General features: G+C 42.7%; 1 protein-coding gene across 2 annotated transcripts in view; it reads right to left on the reverse strand.

The window, feature by feature from the left end:
* The window catches only part of cacna1ib (calcium voltage-gated channel subunit alpha1 Ib), a 220,063-nt gene extending 194,900 nt beyond the window's left edge, over positions 1 to 25,163 (reverse strand). For both annotated transcript variants that reach the window (XM_084340936.1, XM_084340935.1), the window contains exon 1: positions 24,556 to 25,163. The gene's annotated coding sequence lies outside the window, so the exon portion shown is untranslated. The remainder of the gene's footprint in view (positions 1 to 24,555) is intronic.
* Between the last annotated feature and the right edge of the window lie 430 nt (positions 25,164 to 25,593).

Raw genomic sequence — 25,593 nt, forward strand, 5'->3', positions numbered from 1 at the left:
AAGACATGAAAGAAGCAAAAAAACATCTGTGATATCCTCGCCGTGCATTCGTTTGTGTGTTCCCAGCTAAATTAAAACGCTCCGCCATCATTAAAGGGTGCGACACATTCACCTGCTCTCTTTCAAAGCCTCCATCTCTTCTCATCACTCCTCTTATTCCAGCATTTCCCCCCCATTTCTCTCTCTGCTTTCCATTTTCTCTGTTCCCGTTTGCCTTTATTGCTCTGTGAAGCTGCAGCACAATGGCTCCTCGCCCTTCTTTCAATTCTGTTTTCCTGCCTTTCATTTCACTTTACTGTCTTCCTTTTTTCAGTTTCCCATTTTTATTCTGATGCGTTTATCCTCTATCAGTTTTTGCCTCTTTTCTTCTGCTTTCATTGACCGCCTCCCTGTGATTTTCACATTTTGTAGTCTCTCTTTCGCTCCCGTTTTTGAAGCCTGTCCAATGTTCAGTGCACCAGAGCAAGCCGAGCAGTGCATACTTTTTTTTTTCTCTCAATACTTTATAGACCTTCAAAACCTGGGTTTGTGACCTCTACTAAAGGTTGCAACACACTTAAAGGGATTCACAAGATGATTAATTGGACATAAAAGGAAAAAAATATTCCTGCTCCACAAAATTCTTGTGATTTTTCTCCAACCCTTTTATATTTTGCACCGTTTATTGCCATATTCTGATCAACCCTATCAACCACTTTCTACGATGTGTGCACATGGCAGCTAAGCAATGGTTAAGGTTAAGCAAAGAGGGGGAAAGGTCATAAAAGCAATCACATGAGGTCCTTTTCATTTCATTAGTTGTTAGAGGCAGCTGTTGGTCACCAAAGCTCCCCATCGTCAATTGGCAAGGAAGGAAATACTGCTGACCAATCCAGTAACAACTATCTCTCTTCAGTTTTGATGGTGGCTGTAACTTAAAGTGACTACGGGGAACTTTTCAGTGTTTATGCAACAGTCTTGTGACGCCTCTGATGATTATAAATGACCTTTAACAGCAAACGAGACCATCAGCGAAAACACTGCTGATTTTATGTAGTTGTTATTAACGCCTGTGCTCAGGTCCAATCGCATATATCACATATAAAATCACACATAAATACATTACCTCATCGTGATCCATCCTCCGGTCTCTCTGGCACGCACTAGCAAAGATCTTTACAACAGCGAGCGCTGGTGGGACCTATCCACAAAAACTCAGAACCACTGTCAACACCACCAATTGTACAAATTAAAGTGTGTTTACAGGTGCAGGGGAGTGTTTTTGTATATCTGAAAAAAGTAGCTTAAAGTCTTTTGTGGCTCCAGAGGCGCCTACATTACCCACAATGCAGCTCGGTCACTGAGTGACATCACTGCATGCCATTTATGATATTACATGCAGCTTTCTCTGGATATATTAGTCCACCCCAAGACCTGTAAACACACTTTAATGTGTAAAATGACCATTTAAAGCTATAAAGCAGATTCAGGTGATAAATCTCTGGAGGCTCATCACTGCAACCAACCGCTTCCACATTTGACAGATTTTATTACAAGAATATTGATTATAAAGATAATTATGTTATTCAGTCCGAGCACAGGGAGGCCATTTTTGTCAATTTGGTTTCTGTTTTCAGTAATCATGACACACGTGCACGTCCTCACCGTACACATCGATCATCTCTTTGTCCTCAGGGAAGCTTGATTTTCTCTGGCACTTCAGAAGCTCTTCTCACTTAACAGCCGTCCACTTGAAGAGGGATCGCTCCAATATCCGTCTCCCTCACTTTACTCGCCAGCAGTCGCACATATGTTCCAGCTCCTCAAGTACACCTTTCCCTTTTTCTTTTTTTTACTAACTTCAATAAAGACTGAAATGATTTAGGTTTATAGTAGCTCAGCGATGGTTCAACTTTCATGTGGTGCCACTTTCAGGTCAACATTATGCTGCTCCATAGCTCCACTGTAGCCCTCAAGAATCTACAGTCTACAAAAACGTCAAAATAAACCCTTTCCTTTGCCATCTAATGAATAATTTCATCTTTGCATGAATGCAGACTGCAGTCAATTTTGCTGAGAATGCTCATCCTCGAAGTATTTATCTTTATCTTACTGCCCTCAGCCTGAAAATTACCAATTCTAACTCAGCAGTCGGAAAGAAATTATAGAAAAACATCAACAATTCAACAACCAAGAAGACTGATATCAAGAAAATGACTGCAGACAGCGAGACGGATACAAAACTGTTCAAAACAGAGTAGTAAAATGGATTGTTATGTTCACAATAATATACTGTATGCATGCACTTGTTCATTCAAACGTTTCTTAAATTTAGCTCTCGTTTGTTCCTCCAAAAATACGAGATAAATCATCTCTGTGCCGGTTTCATACGGCTGTTGAGTGTTGTAATATAACAAAAAGCACCCTGGCAGCGTTAAGTCATTCTGGACCGCACTGCCAATAAAACGTTGTTGTGTTTGCCAGAGAATGACAGGGAGAAGAGAGGAGGTAGATGTGAAGGGTACGAACAGATGGAGATTACACAGGCTGAGCAAGAAATAAAAAAAGACACCAACGATCAAGGTAAAAAAAACAATTTGATTAAACCAAGAAAATAAAGAGACAGAGGATACACCTGATCAAAAGCATCTACATGAGCCTCACTTCTCTGTCTGCTGTGAGACAACGAAATGTTTCAGCACCATCGAGGATTTCTTATTTTTCTGTTTGGTGAGTTAGTGATCGCAGCAGGCTAATCAACTGACAATTGTAATGAGATAATGGCTTTTGCTGAGAAATACAAATTAGCTTGATATCCTCGTGACATTTGAGAAGTGAGAGTGAGTCACTTGCTTCTTAACGCGGCCAATTATCGTCACATGGGGAGACCAAATCATCCGTACTTGTCGAGAATTACACAATGTAATTTACGAGGCCGGGGCCTCGACATGTGAGACGCTGCTGCGTGTTGGAAAAAAACTGCATCCGAACATCTTTGTGGTTGATGACAAGTGCTGTAGATGAACACTAGGCTGTCCAGAACATCCTGACAGACTTGGCAAAGTGTGTAAAGATGAACCGACACATTTTGGAGGAGTCACAGATGATAACTTCTGTGTCTGTATTGTTTTTGAAAAGAGTCGTGAACCACGTACACGCCATTCGTCTCAAGAAGGACACTGTACAAACATAAAATGAAATCAAACAACTGAACTGAAAAATGTACATGAGCTATCTGCTGTAGCTGCAGGCCAAAATATTCTGTCAGGGATATTTTTAGTACTTGTTTCGAGTCCAGGAAGAAGAAAAAAAACACTTTACTGCAAATATTATCCCTTCAGTGGAAAGTTTTCATGAGTATTTCTTGACTGATTCATCAACAAACTTGATTGTGCAATGCACTTGTGGTTAAACACTGTGTAACTTCCCTAAACTTGAACACTGTATAGCTGAAATACACATGCAGCAAACAAAACCTGTATTGTTCTCTATTGCTTTGTTGAAACCAAACTGCAGATATCACATTTTTTACAATGATGGTGAGAAGCGTTTCACCTTTTGACAGATCTGATGTCACTGATGAGCCATCAGCAGCGGGCGAGTCCCGGCGCTGGATCATACTGGATCTTATCTGACATTCAAACGCCTCCACTAGAGCTTGATGCAACAGTCTGTGGGAGTGGAGCTACGCAGGAGCCATTGATTACCTCGTGGGTGTGCTAACAATATTTTGCTTCACAAAAAAAAAAACAGAAAGACAAACATAATAGGTCTCTACTGCTGTACTGATACAGCTGAGCAGTTTATTATTGAGGTAAACCATCAGATACTAAAGTGGCAAGAAAAACTAAGAACAGAGCAGAATAAAAGTTTGCTCGCCGGGCCGCTTTAACTCACGTGGCTACTTAGAAACTATTGTGCCGGGTTTGCAAGTACAACAAGTGCAGCTGAAACTAATGATGAGCTGCAATCACTGCACTTCACCAATTCTATACAAAGTCGAGCGAGAATAATTGAACAACATGAGATGCAGCCTGTCAGTTCAGTCAACATATTCAGGTATCAGCACCTACGGATGCTTTGTACATCACATTAAATTAGCCACATATCACACAGTGTTCACCTGTCAGATATTACCTGGAGATCCCCTCCACACACGTGTGACAGCGTACATACAAATGCATTATTACCACATTAGAAATCCTTAAAAAATGGTGCCTACTCCTTCGCCCTCATTAAAAATTCCTTCCCAAAGTTGTTTTTAAAGTTTCTACATTACACTTATGTAGGCTGAATATTGGACCAGGATTGGCTTCCATCGGTTTGTAAGCCCGCCTCTTAAAATTTGATTTTCAGTGAAATCTACACTTTCAGCAATAAACGTAAAAAAACAGCCTTCTGCACAGTGAAGCTCAGAGATTCAACTGCAGAACAAGAGGATGAATTGTGCACTTAATAACACCAGTGTCTGTGACTACGCTGAATGCAAATGCTAAAATTTGAATATGGAGGAACAATCCCCACCTACCTTGACTCGAAGCTACTATTTTGTAATCTGCATTTCATCATTTTTCTAGCTTTAATTAACACAACAAAGGGCTCCGTGTCCCTCGATGGCTGCACTCAGAGGAGTAAATTCCTTCTAAGGGAAGCCCGAGAGGCCACTCAAAGGGCAGCGCACATAAAAGGCACATCTTGGATTGTGTTTGTATTTTCATATTTCAGCGAACGGCTGAAGAAACATGAAGTAATAGTTGAAGCGCTGGCATTAGAGTGCGTAAACATTGTTTGGTATGAGTTGTGTTTAAAGTAAGTGGAACAAATGAGTTGGCTTTTGCAGTTTTGTTTTATTCAAAGGAAGTCAGATGTCCTCTTTGTGCATGCCTATAGAAAACGACATGATGTTTCAGTTAGAACAGGACTACATTTGTCATAAAACAAAAATAAAGTTATCATGTAGGCAGGTTGTGATAATTCCTAAGACAACGGGGCAAAATGTTGTAGACAAAATGACAAAACATTCAAATTATTTCCTTGATCTTTACGAGACAAACTTTCATTCTCACTGGCTGACGGGCTTATTACACTCACCAATACCCATAATGCCTCTGGCTCCTTCCATAGATCCAGGCAAAAATTATTATAATGAATGAGAATAAAAATCAGAGCGATGACAACAACAACAACGAGAGAAACAAAAAATGACTGCTAATAAAAATACACTTGCAAACAGCAGCAATTAGAGCAGGAAGAAAGAAGCGTGCTAGCGCCGCTAATTATGACCCTCCGCACTGTCCGGCTTTGAATAAGCTAAAAAGACAAAGAAGGGAAAAGAGAGGAAATATCACCTCTCCTCCTCCTTTCAGGGCGAAACCATTATGACAGCTGGATACCAATGAGCCAAACTGTAATACCAATGGGGATCTGTGTCTGTGTGTGTCTGTGTGTGTCGGTGTGCGCATCCCCCCGGCCGGGCCTGCTGGACTCCCCACGGCCAATTTCCTTGTAATGTTCCTTCTTGCAACCGCTGCTTATTAGGCCGGCTGCCAGCCTTTATAACTGCACTCCGGGGGAAACGAAAAAAAGCTGAAGAAAACTAGTGCGCTGGTCCAAGCACAGAGAGACGTACAAGAGAGGAAGCGAAGAAGGGAATCTGGATGAATTTGCGCCGAGGACGGGAAACATTTGATTGTCAGCGGTTGAGGTTAAGTTGGAGAACAGAGGCACGAAAGCGAGCGGCGGCACTCAACAAGCACCTGTGTGTTTTCAGTGATACTAAAGTAAAACCAAAGCCCAGAGCAAGCTGCCCTTACTGGTGTGTGTGTGTGCGTTTGTGTGCGCATGATGGATCACACTCAACGAGGTCGAGAGGGTCAACCTCCTCCATCTGGAGTGTGACATCCCCTCTCATCTCGGTCCCCCCTCCTCTTCTTTTTTTTCTTCCTCTGTTGCTACCATTCATCCTAATCACAGGCTTTCTCCCTCGCTCCCGACGGCGAGCCAACTCTCTCTTATGCTTCTGCTCTCCAACTGCCTGGCAGCCGGCGCACCTTGGGACTACAGTGAGCTGTTGCCAGTTTTTTTGAGGCGACTTTCCTCTTTTTAAGTTTGATAGTTGCCTCGCTGTACCGCAGCGCTGTCATTGCACTCCAGCAGGCTGGCAGTTTTTGGCGCATCGGGGAGCCAAATAAGACCGATCAAAGAAAACGCAGGCGATGTTTTCACACAGTTTTTCTTCTGTCTCGAGGTCAAGAGGCCAACGTTTCACCTCCCAAGTTTTGGCTTGTTATTTTAGGCGCTTCAACACTTACGATCACTTCACGACTGCAGGCAACAGGTTCAACAAATTCCCTCAAGTCCACTTGTTCACTTTGTCGCTTAACAACCGTTGGCTTGAGCCAGCGTGCGATTAGTCAATGAGCGAGTCGGCCAAGAAACGTAGGCCACAGCAGAGCGCTCCGTGGTCATCAGCCACCTGCAGCCAGCTTTCTCTCGTGATGCGTTTTTATACCGTGCATAACAAGTCCGACTTTGGCAACAGCCACTAGAAGCTTCTTTAAAAGGTTTAAAGGACTTAAAAGGGAAATTACGTATGATTTTTAAACTTGGGAACGCTGGTTTGTTATCGGCTCTGGCAGATGTGTCTGGTCCCCCAACAAATTCCCACCTAATGTGAGTGAAAAGTCACTCATCACGATTGGTTGTAGGTCCATCCTCAGTCTTTAGGTCCATCCAAGCTCAAGAAGCTCTGATCAAACTGTCAGGCAGTGCTGATTGGATATGAATCGCGATTCTGTTTTATGTTCTTTGATTTATTTCTTGCCTTAAATGTTTTCACAGTTTTTTGAACCAGAGTATATTTCCCATTTTTGCCTAAAAATTTCTCAACGAGTGCTTGATTATGGAAATAATAGCAGAAATAAAGAGGCCGGGAGGGTCTTAGAAGTGAAAAAACAGTGGCAAAGTTGGCAATAGTGACACGAGGGAAAAGAAAATGGCACGATTTGTTAAACTTTTGAGGATCAGGGAAGTCACCGTGCACATAGATGTAACCAGAGAGTAGTAATGTGAGAACGCCACTAATACCAGACACTCCCCAGGTGCCGCTGTGGGTAGGCCACATAAATACTATAAGAATAAATACTTATAATAATGAAATCAACAACAAACGTACACTGTTCTCTGCTATGTTCTTGTTTTCCCCCTCATTGGTGTTTATATCCACTTGGGGAATGTGATAACACAGTAGTCTGACTCGAGGTATCTATATACTCACTAAGGACGTAATAAATAACAACAAAGTGGAAACCGATGTATTGGTGGTTTATTTATCACACAGGTCCTCATGTTGCCAGGGAAACTTACAAATACATGATGGTATATGCTGTAATTCACACAGGTTGCACCAGTTTAACATAAGAAACTACAGTAAATGAATCTACACTAACTGCAAATGTAAAGTGCAGAGTAAACTATCATGACTATAACTCACATCTTGTTGCCTTTTAATGTCACATATGACAGATTGTCACATATCTCAATCAGTGACAGACGTCTCATGTCCTGGTTTGAAATAACTCCTTCCTCAGACCTCTGCCATCCTGTTTTTTTGGGGGCTGTGAATCACGAGCCGCAGTATGACTCTGCCTGCGAGCTGGATCCATTTAACCAGCAGAGAAGTGATAAGGGAGAGATCTATAATCGCTGACTGACACGGGTTATCACAGAGGCGCAGAGGGCAAAAGGCGAGAGGAGTGAGAGGATGTGAGGCTGAGTGAAACGCTGCAGCAGGTGATGGATGGTAGGAGATGGTAGAGTCGTGGCAAATGAAGGAAGGCGGGGAGGAAGAGAATAAAGTGCAGGGACACAGAGGAGGTTAAAGTAATAATCATGAAATCTCATGCAGAAAAAGCTCTGTTTTTGCCACACAGAGTTGTGAATCAACCAACCGTTCCTCCAGTTTGTTAATGCTTTTTTACCTCCGCTGTTCTGAGCACACGGTGTCAGCTCGGCCATTCTCCGAAAACAACCTCCGTCACCCGAAAGGTGATGCTGCCAACTGAGCTGCAAAGATCACCTCAGACCTCAGACCTGAGAGACGTCACAACGATGAACTGAAAGTGCTCTCAAAGAAAAACACAACAATAGTTCATTCTTGACTCTCTGCCTCTGTCAGAGTGAGTTAAGTGTCTCTGTGTCTGCCTAGTTGAAGACTTACTTCATATTTATATTTCATATTTCCATCACAGTACCGTTGATCCTGTTAACATTGGACACAAGAAAACGGGTTACTGGGAGAAATCGGGTTAAAGCAGGAAATCCCAGAACAAGTGAGACCTCCACAACCTGCAATAAGCTGGTTACTGTGAGAGCCAGCGTTTACATGCAGCCGCTCAGTAATCACATTACTCCCCCTAAAAACAAGCATAGTTTGGACCCAAGGCCGGCTTATTTTTGACTCAAAGTGTCGGTACAGAACAGGCTCAATAGTCAGAGAGTGGATTTTTTATGTTTCACAATCATTCGATGTGCATTTTTGAGACTTCTAAAAGCTGCTGTTCTTTATTTCCTTCTCTTTTGTTGCATCTGTTCGGTCCATCTGTCAGATGTATCTCAACACAGCACTGTAGCAGTGATTAGTGCTGAGAGCAGTCATTGATTTACTGATGAATATTCATGTCTGCAGCAGCAATAATGATCGTTTTTCCAGCCTCTCTTTCATTCATTCACACTGCTAACGCAACTATGGTACACTGCACATGTCTGAAGTCTTAATCACACACCTGTGCTCTTATAGGAATCAAGATATTAGATTTTTCGACAATAATCCAGCTGTGCTCTCAATCCCTCAACCTGACTCTGAAGACTGGGCTTGCTGTCGTACACCAGCACTTATCCATTACTTAAAGGACGGTTCTAGTTTTTTACAACTTATTTTCTTAGTTCTGTCTTTTCACCATTTATGTCGACATTATATTTACAACTTTATTGCTAAGACCTGAGAACACGGCATGATGAAAATTGACAGAGCAAAACCCACGAGCAGTTTGTCTATCGGACAGGTTGTAAAGAAGCCAGAAGCTTGCCAGATTATGTGAACCACTTTATTTAGAGAAAAATGTTATCCCGAGGGAACTTGAAATGTCAGAAGTAATCCCTCGTTTAATGGAAAACGGTGCGTGTACACAGCAAAAAAGTAAGTAGTGAGCAAAATCTGAACCAGGAAGTCAGTCATCAAGTCTGATGGATGTTTACGATGGAGCGTCTGACTGCTGTGTTTCATTAATTCATATATTTGAGACTTTTAGCAATGTCACTAGCAATAACAATAGCCTTTACTACCAAAAACAGACCAAAGTAGGGGTTGATCCAATTAATCTGCGGTGACTGGATGTTAACCATCGGTAGAACTTGGCTTGGATAGTTGGCCGATGGCTGGAGTTTAATGGGCAAATGAGCAAAAGAACAAATGTTCAGCTGGGTTTGGATCCTATGCAACAAGTGGAGGAGCTTTCTGGAGAGACTGCAGACCAGCTCTGTTTCCTGCATCTCTATAACAGGCTTCTCAACTGGAATAACTGACTTTGAGGGATACCACCCCAGGTATTTTTTAGTTAGTTTGATGTTCCTTTCCAGATCTTGACTTAGATATTTAGTTCCAGACTCAGGAGGCGGGGAGTAGGTTGATATCTGCATCAAACTATCGAATGACTGGTCGCCCTTTAGACCAGAGTTGTTGCTTTAGGTGCACGTAAACCCTTTAAGAAGAATCTATGTTCCCTCTAATAAATGGAATTCCTAAAAACTTGGATTAGAGACAGCGAGGTTGTTGACGGCGTGCAGGTGAAGTGATGCAACAGCTTTTACAGATGGTTCAGAAACGGGAGCAAAAATAACAGGATGCATTGTGCCAGTGAGAGGTGGGTGGATTTGGTTCGGTTTGCAAAGGAAGAGACGGAGACCGGGAGAGAACGAGAGGAATAAAATAGACAGGGAAAAAAAAAAAAAAAGGGTTTCGAGGACACAAATTACATGCTTCCAGTGGTAATCACTAAAGAAAATTAAAACCACAGACAGTTAGACTCACACACACACACACACACACACACACACACACACACACACACTCTGTCTCTGTAGGCCATGTGTCTCTTTTGCTTCATGGCTCCCTTGTTTCCTCTCGTTGCTCATCCCTCTCTTCTGTCTATCTTTCTGCGCTCGGCTTTGCTTTAATTATCAGCTGGCTGCCACCGACACAGAGTAACCGCTCCTGACAGCCAGGTGTGGAATGACAGGGACGCACACACAGTTTTGCACCCAGACACACACACACACACATACACACACACACACACACACACACACACACACATACACTCACACTTAACAGTATGCATGCAATCATGTGCCTCTACAAACATAAACAATGGAAGACACCAGCAGATATGAACAATAAGACTCGCTGTCACACACATACACACTCTTGAAAAAGAAGCGTCGGGAGCGGCAAACAATGACGGCGATATTGCCGGCTGGTTGGAAATGAGAGTGGGGGCGAGCGGGGATTAATTACAGGTACGAAGGAAATAGAGAGAGGAGAGGACGGGGAGAAAAATATGAGGACGAGGGGAAGCGCGTGGAACAAGAGAAACGAGGATATAGGCTTCCCCATCACAGCGGACACACACACAAGCAAATAACACACTCCAGCCAGAGCTCAGTAGATGCCACTGATTGAGTAAAAAGTTTGCAAAAGCAGAAATTGAGTTTGAGAAACATCCCATTTCATTTCAATTCCGACTTGGGAATATAATACTCTATGTAGCATCTGGTTTTACATATAACCCCTGCAACACAATGAACATGCAAATCATATTTAACAAAACACCATCAACAAACTGACCTCAGTGACAAGTTATTTTAACCCTAGCCCAACTCACCAGATGTAGACTGAGGGTTTTAGCCATTGGCTGACCGTTTGAAGAATGTGCAGATAATGTGAGGGAAGGATAAAGTTGCCCAAAGTCTTTGCTGCATCATGAAAACAGCAAGAACCTCTGACTTAGCAACCTACATGCTGAAAAAAATGCAAATCACCCTAACCTGGAGGTTACTGTTCCCTTTTTCTTTTGCAGGGATTTTGCCATTTTTAATGCGAGCGCTCACCTCCGAACATGCAAATGTTCCACTGAAAAACAAGTCACCTCTGCTGCAGGGCTGTGCAGAAAAGGTCAGACTGTGTGAGAATATGTGAACCAATGACAATAAGCTCCAAGCAGAGATTACTTCACCAAGAAAATGTCTTATTATATCTAATTTAAAATAATATAAATTTTAGGGTCACAATTAGATGTGTCCTGTTTCACGCCAAGTCCAAACTAATTTGTCATTCCTCATGTGTGATTGTTATACTTTGGGACAGTTAGTTAGACTAACTTTGTCCCATGTCTGTGCTTCATATTGTGCTTGTGTTGCATTTGTGCTGCACTCTGTCTGTGTTGCATTGTGTTCTCATTGTGTTGCATCAGGCGGAAGTGCCAAACTTCAAAGATAAGTTCTTCAAGTTTTCCACATTGGAATAATGAGCAGCAAAAAGTTCACAACTGGTTGTTCTCTGGAGTAATGAGTAAAAATTCTGAATTACCAAAAATAAAATAAAACATTAAAATACAGTATGTTTCATTGGGTGGGGGGGAAAAACAACATATAACTGTGAAGTCACTTCTTAGTTCTGGCGTCTACTTGTGGGTGTATGGTGGGATGCCTCGGCTCAGGTTTTGTTTACAGTTTGGCACAAACAACGAGGCTCGCCGCATACTGACGAAGCTGAACAGATGCCTCTTCCCCTCCGCTCCACTTTCACAATAAGAGCACTCGAAAAACAGGAACTGCCTGAGCAACGATGTCGTCCGAGTTACTTCTTTGCCAAACTTACTGTAAACGAAGCAGATGGTGAAAGTGTATAATGAAGGAGTGAGCGAGAGCAAGAGGATGTAGGAAGTGTAGGAGAAGAAGAAATGGAGATGTTATTATCATGTATCCCATAATTCCTTGTTCTTTTTCTCCACCAATTATCCTACATAAGTCCTCTGGAGACACACACACACACACACACACACACACACATGCAAAGGTCCAATCAATCCAGTTGATTAAGGTGCTGGTCAGAGACAACTAGTCAATTATTCCCTCTGTGTGTGTGTGTGTGTGTGTGTGTGTGTGTGATTACCGCTGCGTTCGAGGACCGTAAATGTCAGGCTTTCACTTTACTTTAATCGCTTTTGCATGACTTCTTATCTTCTTATCTCATTCCAGGCACAAAATGTAATATTCACCACACACACACACACTCACACACACACACACACACACACACACACAATCCCCAGAGCTGCAGGCATCAGTGTGTGTGTCTGTGTGTGATCCACCACACACCACACACCAGAGGTGCTGCATTATTATCCAAAGTCTCAAAGCACAAAGGGACACTTGAAAAAGGACAAACCACCTTCCTGTTCTCAGGTTTATGTAATGACGTTAACAACACAAAAACCTGCATTACTCCCACATCAGTAATAAGCTTCACTTCTCATGGTACAGTGGGGCAGATGTAGATGTTCCTTGCAGCACTTTACTGTTTTATATCTCCACCAGTTATGATCTAGTCAGTATGATCATCTGATGCACAGACTCACACTTGGATTAATGTGATTCTCATTGTGCGGCTTCTCCTTTTGACAGTGTTGTTCTTTGTGTTATTGTGACACCAAGCGTATTTTAAATATGTGCTCTTCTCAGATTCAGTTCACTTCAGCTGGAACTGACATTTTTTAGAAACAACAGTCTGACATGAAACTCCAATCATCCAATCCCAAAACTAACCGTAATCCTTTCTTTTCAACCTCTCAACAGTGGATTTTTAAAGAAGAGTGAATCCCTTTCAAGATCCTGCACATCAACATTATGTTTTTCTTGCGGCAACAAAACGCTTCAGCCCTCGTTTCCACCAGTTTTCTCATAGTAAAAAAAACTGCTGATGAACTGCCAGTTTAGCCTCAGTTAACTAACTAAACTACAAGTTTTTCTCACGGATGAGGGAGGTAAGGTCTGTTCAACACCATCAGTCAGTGAGATGTGCTTTAAAGCCCTGGAATAAGCTACAAAGCGAACCTCCAGTTAAGATGTAAGATTTAATCAGTTAAGATAAGTCAAACTATTATTTCAAGGGTCAAGAATGAACTCTCAGGTTTAAATGCTGGGGTGACGCTTTCCATAAAGGTTATTGTAACAACCAGTGGATAATAGGATAAGGCCCATATCAGCGCTCATAAGATGCAACATTAATGGACTATATAAGTGCATATAATAGCATCATAAACATGTTCATCAAGTAATGTTATAAGGACTCATAAAGGCCGTGTTACCTATTAACTCATGCTTGCTACAAGGACCTTAATATTAAGAATAAAGAAATAAAGACATTTAGGGGGGCTCTACTTGTACCGCAGTACAATTGTACACATACCCCACAGAGAAGTTCAATAAAACCAAGAATTAATAATGAGGTAGCTTTGAGTTTAATGGGTTTTTTTGTCATCTTAATTCATTACTGTGCAATTGAAAATGCTGTAATGTGTTTTAAGATTCATCATTCATTGAAATGGCCAAGTTTTGTCCCCACTTGGCCGTTTCAGTGACGGAGGAAGTGCTGGCTCAGCTTGTTGACTGACTCAAGAAAAGGGGCTGTTCAACCCAGAAGGGGAAAGTTACACCGAATGCCAGAGAATAATTTAAAAATATGGACTGGAAAATTTCCTCTGGACAAAATAAAGTGTTTAAAAAGAAACACTTTAAGTAACAAAGTACTGCTATTGTACAAGGAACAGAATCAGTGGAGTAAGAATGATTCAATTTAGGCGTTGTAACACACAGTTGAGAAGCTGCACAAACCACCAGTCACTGTAAAAAAAAAAGGAAAATGTTAATCCCCTGCTCTGTTGGCTCTGCATTTTGTCTCCAAATGACCAACCACCTCGGAGCAGTTTGGGAGTCGAGGGAGTGCTCTGCTGCTGTCAACTCGTCATAACGATTTGTGTGTCCAAGGAGCACAGCCTTCATAAATGAGGGAGACAGAAGCCTAAATATAGATATGATGGAGGGGAGAAGCACAAACACTCCACGACAAACACTATTAAGGCCGGGCCAAACACAGGACGGGAATAGCACTTCACACTCAGACCCCGAACAAAGAAGAGGAAAAAAACGCGATCTCAATGATGAATGAACGAATGAATGTATGAACTGCCACCGATCCACACAGAAAGATGCTTGTTAAATCAGGTTTCAGGTTCAGTGCAGTGCTCAAACAATCAGTCGTTCAGTCAATTAATCGATCAAAATGAAGTTAATTGACACCGATTAATCGTGAAAGACAATTATCAAGCAAAAACAAGCACTCTCTTCTTTCTGCACTGCTGTAAACTGAAAATCAGTGGATTCTGGACTGTTGGTCTGACAAATGAATCAATAAATGAATCGGTAGCTGCAGCCCCGGGTTACTAGCCCATGTAAATTTGGAAACTTATTTTCCAGGACTAGTAAACTACCAAGACAAAGGCTCTACGGCGATGCTACAGCGGCTCTGTGAAGAAGTACTTCAAAGTAGTAAATCCAGATTTAGCAGGCAAAAAAGTCACAATGACAATGATAACATGCTAAAGTTTAACAGTGCAATGTTTAACATGTTTAGCATCTTAGTTTAGTTTGTGCACACTTCCTAATTCCCACTACACACAAAGTGCAGCTGAGGATGAAACGTAATTTGTTTTGCAGGTATTTGGTGTGGTAGAGGGGTTCAAAGAGTTAGTTGGGTGCCTTGTGCCCGAGTATGTTACGCTGTTGAGAGCTACTGTGACTAAACACATTGGAAAACACTTTTAGGAGAAGGTGGATGAGCCAAAAGTAAAGCTGGCCAGGGCTGACAAGCTAGTTCTGACCACCAACTGCCGGACAGCTCTCACTGACCTGGCAAATGCAGTCCAGTGCGCTCCTCGCTCAGAGCCTCCCCGGCACACGTCAGATAGCATCGCAGAGAAACGGTAATGATTTTTTGCAATTATCCTTCAAATTTGATTATCAGACATTTGTGACAAAGATTTGTAATGAAGGCAGGATATTTCACAGTTCAACAATAGTCTCCTCAGTGTACATCAGATAGCATCGCAGAGAAACTGTATATTTTGGTTTGATTTGATCGACACAAAGTTTAACATTTATGTATATAGCAGGGACAAGGATAGAAAAGCAATGTGTGTAAATCCCTTTTAAACTTTACTGTCTCATAAAGCTGTTGGCCTGCACCCTCTTGATTCATTTGTCGGATTAATTTCTGACCCTGTCATGTTTCTACAGTATTTTACTCTACTATAAAATGTCTCATATAATGGTGGTAATGATGACAATAAAAAGAAAACACAAAGAAATAATATTCACAGCGAGGGAGTCCCAAATCTCCTTGTCATTTGCTCTGTTCATCAGTTGTATTCCCTGACTGCATCTACTGCACCTGTCAGCCCCCCGGCACTCAATTCTCCGTGCACCACTGAGCTGCACTGAGTGTGTGTGTGTGTGTGTGTGTGTGTGTGTGTGTGTGTGTGTGTGTGGCCCCAACCTTCCCTTTGTGGAGGTTTAAAGCCTTTTGGGATGGTTGGCAGGAAAGCAGAGACAACACCTGTGTGTGTGTTTGTGTGTCAGTATGTGTGTGTGTGTGTGTGTGTGTGTGTGTGTGTGTGTGAGCCTCGTCTCCAGGGGACTATAATGATCTGCGGTCAGGGTCAGGGGCCCGGAGTTATGAGAACATATTGATCCCAGTGAGTCTTGCAGTGATTGAGGGTTGTTTGTGTGGAGAGTAGCTCCCATCACTGAACTCCGAAACCTCTCTGAAACCTCCCAGTCCGTCTCCCACAGGTGATACAGAGCACACCACACTACTCTACTGTCCCGAAGTGCATGCACTCTAGTAGCGCATGGTCTTGTGTACAACCTGGGACGGCGCAACGCTTCGTTTAATCAAGGCTCGCCCCAGGAAATTGGTTAGCAGAGATGGTCGGAGAAGTCCCGCCTTACGTAATTACTTAATACACAATGCGATTGATTCATCAATCACCTGCCGAGCAGAAGCAGGCATCCTGAGGCGTCTCATCTTGTTATCAAACTGGTTGCTCGATGATGATTTAAACAATCTCCTCGCCCATTCGGCACATAGCCTTTGCTGTGGAACGTAGCTCCGCGGCTCATTTTCCCTGAAGCTTCAAGAGCGTGATAAATATTTCATCAAACTGATGTTAGCGGAGGTGTTCTTTATTTCACATGTGGCGGAGTGCCTTTTCTGCTAAAATGTTGTGGGAAACCGTCTATCTACATCATTACATCTGTGATAGGCCTATATTGGCCAATAATATCGACCGATATATCAGTAGGACTCTCATTAATTCATTGTTTAGTCAAGCAAATGTCAAAAAATAATGATTTCCCAGAGGTCAAGGCGATGTCTTCAAATTGCTTACTCTGTCCGACCAACAATGCAAAATCCAAAGGAAGTAAATAAAACAGCAAAAAAGCAGCAAATCCTCCATCTCACATGTCTTTATGCTTCCCTGTGCAACTGTTACATAGGTCCACAGAGATGATGTAAATCCGATAAGACATAATCCCATTATAAGACGTGTGCGCTAACTAAATCAGAAGTATGAGGACTGCCAAACAGGTTTGTGATTAAATGAAATACCCACAAGAAATATGTGTCAGCCTTTGATAAAATTTGACAGTCACCACCTTTATGCAAGATTTCTGAAAACACCTCGAGGGAACCGAGGTCCAAACAAGCCAAACAGTTGGTGTTCAAAACTGAAGGTGAATCTGTCACAAAAACTGTTAAATTATTCAACATGGCACGGAAGTAAACAGTCTTTGGCAACGAGCGAAAGGGAGTTACAAGTCAAAGCTCGCTGACAGGGACAGATGGAGTTTTAACAGGAAGATAGCTAAAAGCATGAACGTACAAACTCAAGATGTGAATTATGGAACCAAATCAACACTTCTGTGACAAAAAAACTCTACATGAAGAGATTCCCAAACCTGCTCTTCAAAGCATGGCTGCCATTCAAAAATCCAAGGCTGGTGCAAGAATGACATATAACCTCATATCGGGAGCATAAAAACTAGAGCCTTCAGCGACGAAAAGTAATACAATTCTCTTTCATCCTTTCCCCTTCATCTGGACAGGTTTACGTTTGCAGAAAGCCGGAGGGTCTCCTCAACCACAGTGAACTGTTACTGTGTGTTTAACAATGGATCTGTGATTGTGGAAACGGCAATCTCCTGGGAGTCATTAGGTCAAAAGACTCAGCACTGCTCCCCGATGCCATATTCCAAATAATTTCCCCTTGCACACATGGCTAAACAACTTCAACACTGCTTTCGGGACCAGCATGATGAAGTCAAAACACCTGACTCTGTTATAACCAGATCCAAACATCATTAAATCTTGATGGGAAGTTCTCAGGCCAAGAAAAAGCCAAGTAGATTTCCCATCTCCTTCAGTCTCCCAGACGTACTGGAAGCATTTCTTGGTAAGGACTGATCTGATATGTTCTGACATAGTTCAGGACAGGTATGACAGCCTTTTCAGGAGGATTGACACCGTTCTGAAGAGAGTGGCCTGTCTCCCGAGGATTTATTTCCATTCTGCGCGCTACAGCCAGATAATGGCATGTTTATCCAGTGCATTGTGTATCTGCTGCTGAAAAAACTGCAGCACGTTGCTCCTGAACGCTGAATGTGGTGTGATTTCTACTCTATTGTGTGTTTTGTGTCTTCACACTCAGCATGTAATCATTTACGCCAGTGAGCTCCTACACTTATGACCCCATGTCAAGTATCTATACATACTGTCAAAGGACATGAATTTCATTAAAGATAAATCAACGTAAAGTCAATATTTTAGATGGTGGCTGAGAGAAAAATTCTTCCAGGTACTCTGCATTCTGTTTTTTAGAATAAGATGTGTTTACATCAGTGTTTCTCACAATTAAGCACAATTTGTGTATCCTCCAGCATTATGTATTTATTTCCTTATAAAAACACCACAAAAGAGGAATCTCTAAATGATTTTAAAACCTTCTCTCCTGTCTTTTGTGTGTCTTGGCACTTTACACCACCAACTGTTGAGCAATGTAATTGTTTAAAAGTAAAGGACGTCATGTAATCCTCTTATATTTGATTGACTCTCAAATCTTCATTAATTCCACTTACATTTATCCTTACGTTTGGTGATTTGTCGTGTTCTTTCTCTTCTGCTTCTTCATGTGAAATGGCTTGCATGCACTGGATTTTTGTTTTTATTTTGCATTACCACCCTCTGCATTTGTTATGAAATGTATTGTGCCACCCAGGTGCTTGTGATGGTACCTATGTGCTCTATTTGATAGCCTAAGACACAAACAAACGGGGACCCATTCATCAAAACACTGCTCCACAGCACCAGTACTGCTGAGACACTCTGCATGGTACATACAAAGCAAGCAAATGCTGTAGAAATATTTGGGACACACAACCACAGACACACACAAAAAAATGAATGTTCTGCGGCAAAGAAGTGACCAATAGAGGAAAAAAAGTCTAAACAAGAGCACGAACACACTTGCAGAGGTGCCACCAATCCTGAGGCGACCCCTGTTCACCCTTCCTCCAAGACAGTATCGAGCGCTGCACTGTAGGTCACGCACACCTACTCAGCCACTGACCGTGATTGGCTCATGGTCACTGGCCTCAGACCCCCACCCCCCGCGGCACCAGCACCTTGGCCAGAGAAATGGTGTCGGACCAAGTCAATTCAGTGGATAAAGGGATTGGATTGGAAGGAGGGGGGGGGGATGCCTGACCTTGAGGGAATGTCAATTTGCTCTGGTGCTCACTTTTCTTGCTTTTCTTGCACTCTCAAACCCTCAGTCTATGTTTTTATAGTGATATTACAGCCCACCATTTGTTGCATGCTGCACTGTATGGATAGTATTATAATGGGAAGTCCTGTTGTTCCTGCTGTAAGCCTGTCAGAGAACGCAATGTGCTTTCTGGTCTCCACAACAACACCATAACCAACACTTTCCATCACATTTTGTTCCGCTTTCTAAAATGATTAATGTTTGTTACACTGTCACACACTTGAACATACCTGTTCAATGTCAGCTTGTTTAAGACACTGGGGACAGCGGTCAGGCTGCAATAAGCATACTGTACATTTTTTCTTTGTTTGTACAATGTAGCTAGGCAATATCTCCAGCAACAAAAAAACTCTACAAAATCCAGGGATAAAAATGCTCTCAGTTGTCTCCTGGTAACAGTAATTACAATAATCAAGGACGTCTTTGAAATGCACGGAAAGTTGTCACTCCGTTTACAGCCATGGATATTCTGGACCCTGCAACTACAACTGTATTTTGTGTTCACGTGTTGTGTTTCTCTCCCTCACACACTAAACGTATGATTCTTCTATTAAACCCTCAGCAGCCGTGTCATCCAGGCATCCAGAGATCATCCAGCTAAAGGTCTACGACAGCGTCAAGCCACATGAGACTTACAGTAAGAGTTTAATGCATATAGGAAGTGGGATGGAGTTGGAATCTACTTTTAAGCGTTCACACAAAGAAATACAACCAACGAAGCCGAAGTGTGATGATGTAATGTTGCAACTGTGGGCTGTACGGAGTTAAACAAGCAGTGAACTTCAAATGAAATTTGAAAATGTGTGCATTCTCAGAGGGAATTGCGCAGGCTTGCAACCAAAAAACACTTTGCATTAGCCTTGGCTCAACCCAGACATCTTTGTTCACCCCAAATGCCCCCAAAGCATCATCCTTTGAAGGATCCAGCCTTTGAACTGCAACACATCTTTGGTTTTATATGTCAACAATTGGTTGTGTTTCCTACATCATCTCTCGAGCTGACCTGAATGTTTCGATGCTTGAAAGCTTCTACCCTTGCCATGATAACAGATGTCCAAATCAGTATTCAAATGTTGGTTTTTATTGTTTGTTCTAGTTTTTAGAAGAGACAGACACGAAATGGAGCACCTCTATGAAGTTTAATTTGATTTAAAACATACGTACATAAAAACAAGGTAGGTGCACGTGACACGAACACACAGAACCATATCTGGAAATAGAAAAGAGTCCCTGCTGCAAGGGAGCATTTCTGCTTTGCATATGATGTGGTCGCGCCAGCATAAGTCTGTGATGAGTGCGAGCTTTTGAAGATCAGAATTATCGTAATTGTCATGAAAGCCATAATCATCTCCTTCATCCTTCATCTCCTTCAAGTCCACCATCATGTGGAGGGACAGGATTCCAGTCATGTTTGCAGTTGCACCAAGAGCTGTGTTTGAGATCCCCTCTGAATAACCACAAAATTCAATTTAAAATGGAGTGTACTGTAGATGTTAAAAGTTGTGACATCAATTTCTTGAGGGACTATCTCTGCCAATAAATTTAGCAATGGATTGGACCTCACAGCTCTCTGGCATCGGTGGCCTTTCCCATCCACAGAAGAAGAAGTGCAGTGCAAAACCATCCCCCGCTCCGTGTAATCGTAGAGAGGTGGATTATAAAGACAAAATAGTGAAGGAGGAAACGTGGAACAGTGTTGCAGCCCCACTAGGGACAAGCAGGTATGTTGTCCTATCTGTATTTATGTATGACAATATTTATTTTTTATATTACAACAGCCAAATAAATCACTTCTCTGTGAGGAAGGTCTCATTCCTCTAGGATGAATGAGCAATGTCTAATTTCAGAAGAGAAGGCTTTTTTCAAGGCTGTGCACACATCAGCCTGGTGTAGCCTGAGGGTAAATTAAATCCTGGGAAAGGTGAGGTGTCATCGGCATACGGAGGTATCCGCTTCTTTTGGGATTTAGATGATGGAGGTGGTGATGATTAATGACTCAAGGCCACCGGTTCAAATCCCCACACTGGCTGGAAGAATCAAGACAAATGGGTAACACCAATTAAATTTGACTTACCAAGTACAGTTGATTGACACATCCAAGGCCCAGTTATACTGGGTGAACTCCCACGTGTAAATGAGGGAAGTTTTATGTTTGTATTACATGTTTGTTTTTATCGGTGTCAGTGATTCTTCCAATATTACTCTGCTTAAAAAAATCATATGCTTCAACACATTCATGACTGGGAGACACCCAGGACAATGTGGTTTCAGCTCAGCAGCTCCAATGAGGCAGTTGGGAATTTAGTGCCTTGCTTGAGGCCACCGCAACAGTGGTAAGATGAAAGTCTTAGTCTTCTCCTACCAATCACAAATCTCTCCTGGGGTTTTGAACTGGCAGCCCTGTGGTCACGAGCTCACTACTCTCACCTGCAGGCTACAAAATCAAGCATGTGAATGTGAATCAAGATCATGAGTTGTCAGCAAAAAACCCACCTTGGACCTTGGAGGGGTGACTATAAGGAATAGAAAAGAAAATGAAAGGTATCAAGTGGTATCGGGGTTAAGATAGAGATGTCATGCTGCTGTCATAAATATTGAACTTATTTGATAGGCCAAGCATGCACAAGGGAACAAGTAATGAGCCAATTACACCCCTCCTTCTGATCAGGCTTAGCGATGAGATGAAATGTCATCCTCTGGGTTTTAATTGCCTTCATCCTCTTGCATCTTCACTCTTTAATCAGATTTCTCCAGCGGCAATGATACACAAAGTGTTTTGTTTATTAGGAGCCAAACTGCAGTCAGTATCTATCTATCTTTCCATCTCTCCCTTCCTTCCGCCTCCATACCAATCCTTACACGCACTCCAGTCACTGCACAAATGAATGCATCACATCAAGTCCGTTTTAATATATACAGACGTGTGACAAATAAAAGGAAATACCAACATAAAGGCTCTCTGTAAAGTATCGGGCCACCACGTGTCGCCACGACAGCTTCAGCACCTCGACCTTGATTCAACAAGTTCCTGCTGCTCTTGACGGATAAAACACAATTCTTCCAAAAGATATTCCCCTTTTATTTGGTGTTTTGATGATAGTAGAGATGGATTGGAGGTTCAATTGAGATCTGGTGACTGTGCAGGCCATAGCATATGATTATCGGGCAGTTTGCCAATTTTCAACCAGATATGTATCACTAAAAATGTTGGTAGTGTATGCAAATTAACAATGGTAAACTTATCTCCATTTTGCCTGCACCCAGCCACTCCCCTCTCTCTCTACTGGATCGAGTGAGGAGCATCTCACCAAAGATTGTGTTATTTCACTGCATATTTCTCGCCTAAAGTGTTTTCAGAAACATATTTTAGCATAATGTTAAGCCGCAATTGAGAACGTTTGTGAACCAGCATCACCTGCCGTATTGTTCCTGTATTGTGCGAACCACAATCCCCTTTATTGTCTATTTCTCCTCTAAACTGTTGTTAAAAACACATATTAGTGTTCTGTTAAGCTGTGACATGATACAGTTGACAGTTTCCTGTTTCAAAACGGACGATGAACCAAAACGCCCAACTCGCAGTACGTCGCCAATCAGCGTGGTTGAAGTTTTCCACCTTTTGAGCAAAAGGGAATACCCCACTCCTTCTTTCTCTGTATTAACAGCCCAATTTTATGCAAGAGCCATCCTTCCAGCAGTGAAATACCTCTTTAACAACATTTTCCTGCCCCTTGTGCCCTATGGATGGGAGTACCGTCATCCTGGAAGAGACCACTTCCATCAGTATAAAAATGTTTCATCACAGTATGAAGGCGATCACTCAGAACAACCTGGTATTGATTTGCAGTGGTCCTTCCCTCTAGTGGATCCAAACAATGGTGGCGAACGCCCCCCCACAGCACATCAGAGCCAGTGGATTCCCTCACTGGAGGGTCAAGCATTCGGGCCTGTACTGTTCTTTCTGTGCGCCACGCATGCACTCGCCCACTTGTTGAGAATGTGTTGAAGGATGACTCATCTGATCATATCCCTTTATTCACATGTCTGTGAACCGGTGGATTTTTGCACTACTGAACTCTAACATGTGCACTCATCTTTGTAATGAGATGGTTATGCACTGCCACCCTGTCACAATATGCCCGTCTGTGTGATTTGTCAGCGGGCTGCTCCTGCTGGCACGGTCTGATCACATCCTGCATTGACAGTCAGTCACCTGAGGAAGAGTTTCTGGTTTTCCTCCATTATGGCACTAATGCAGAAGCATCACACTCATTAAATATGCGGGTTCGCCACAATTTCCGACCCTAGTTATTGATTTTGTTTCCATAGATCGAAATGCAGATGTTGATTTAGTTACATCTCCTTGTTCAAACACTGGCCAGTTGAGCAGCCTTTGTGAGTGAAGCTCCTGTCACCTGTGCCCCATCCATGAATCCTCTCTCTATGTCACTTGGATTTTTTCCCTCTTGCCATCTGGATACAAAATCTAAAATCAACTTCGCCTAAATCATAACTGGATGTTATCTGCTTAATAGTGCCGCGTAGTGCACCTGTATGGACACATCTGCATTTGTTTCTTCACTCATCTATTCATGTTTTTTTTTTCCCTCTGTCACCTGTCTGTATGTTTATAGATCAAAAACACTGATACTGCCTATTCACCATCTGTGCATCTATTGTATCCATCCATGCCATTGTGCAGCAGTTTTAAGCTGGATATAAAAATACCTTGTAGAAATAACCTGCGGCAATAAAACCTCATGGATTTGAGAGAAAGGCGGTGGGTTACTGGAAATCAGTTGAAAGAGCGTCCCCTGTTGATCGCCTTGCTGCTGGAAATCAATACAGGCAGGAGAGCCAAGATTTGCCTAAACAACCGTGTCGGTATTGGACCGATCCAAAGGAATCAGGATCAATATTTTCTTCAGTATTCATTTTTATTTTTTTCAGAGGGGGGAGAGAGAGAGAGATAGAGAGAGAGAGAGAGAGAGAGAGAGAGAGAGACGCGCCCCCGGACCTGTTGACCCAGAGCCATCACATAAAAATAAAAAAAAGAAATTGACATAGCATGGGCAGCCTTCATTTTTTTATTTTTATTTATTTATTTAATTTGTGTTTCTCTTCAATTCGAGGCTCACGTGACAGCCTGAACACACTCTGCCCCCTGAATAATTAACGAGATAATTAAATGATCTCACAACAGAGTGTTTATGTCGTGTTTGCGTCTTTGGACATGAAATAAGTTGTGTTGTTATTTGCTTTTGTGTGTGTGTGTGTGTGTGTGTGTGTGTGTGTGTGTGTGTGTGTGTGTGTGTGTGTAAGCCTTTGCCTCTTCTCATTTTGCCACCTGAAGGCGCATTTGGGTTTTTTTTCATAGCTGCTTGGTGTCAAGCTGATGTTGAAAAGTGAGCAGACATTGCATTCACACAACCCGAAATGAACGTTTCTTATTGATTCTTGTTTGTATTGACGGTAACATTCCTCATCACAGACTTCAAATCACATTCAACCACTGCTTGTTCTGGGAAACATTAGATAAGCGCCAGGGGAATATGGAGATAAATGTTGCTTTTACCTTTTCAGACATCAAAGAGCGTCGACAGTTAGTTCAGGAGAAGAAGAAGAAGAAAAAAAGCCTGGTAATCCGTAATTATAAAGATCTACTTTCCAAATTCTCCTCCCCTGCTCTCTGTAACTCCAGAGCCTCTGCTGCGTCTCCGCTGGAGAGGTTTTTGATATCCGAGCGATTTCCTCTTAAACCAAAAGCAAATATCCGAGCAGGAGCATTCCTGTGTGGCTGAACGTCTTCCTCTTGAACATTTTCAGTTTTTACGCACAACTCTAGAAGATAGCAGTTCAAGCGGAGAGGCAGAAAAAGACGCTGATGAATTGGACACCTGCGCGCATCAAAAACCGGATCCGAACGGTGCGCCTCGGGAATCCACGTGTCTTTCCCTGTCCTTCCTCCTCTCCCGTCTGTCTCTCCACTCTTATGTTCACCGAAACAGGGGGCCTGATGTCGACGAGGGGCCCAGAAGTGGTATCCAAGTTGACCAGGGGAGTAATCGCTCCATCAGCGCAGAGAGACGCGCTGCGCTCCGGAGTCTGAAGAGGTTACAGTCGGCTCTAGATGGCAGGTCGGTGTCGCCGAACCGTCAGAGAGAGAAAGGGGGGAATAATCGGAGAAGACACGCATGAGTGTCTCCCGTCAAGCCCCCTGTGCCCCCCCGTCTCTCCACTTACAATAAATGCCCCCACGACCCTCAGGTGGTTTCTCCAAAACGATGTCCCCTGTTGAATCTCAGGCAAAGCAGATAAACTGAAGGTTATCGTCCACCGCCCGCGCCGACAGCTGGTTTTAAACTAGGTGTCTCCGTGCGCAGCTCGTCTCTCCAAACTCGGGGAATTCCTCAACTGATGCGCAAATGCGACTCACTGGAGCTGGTAAACCCTCGCGGAGATTGAAAAACCAGGCAGTGGAGACTACACCTGCCTGTTGCGGTTGTTTGGCGGGTCCCCTGTGCATTTCCAAGCGGGGAGGGTGGAGGGTGGGCTGTATCAACAGTTTGCCCAGTCGCTGCTTGAGCCTACGCACGAAACATCGACGGGCTCC

The sequence above is a fragment of the Pagrus pagrus genome (assembly GCF_965226575.1).
Source record: "Pagrus pagrus genome assembly, chromosome: 2".
Taxonomy (NCBI): Eukaryota; Metazoa; Chordata; class Actinopteri; order Spariformes; family Sparidae; genus Pagrus; species Pagrus pagrus.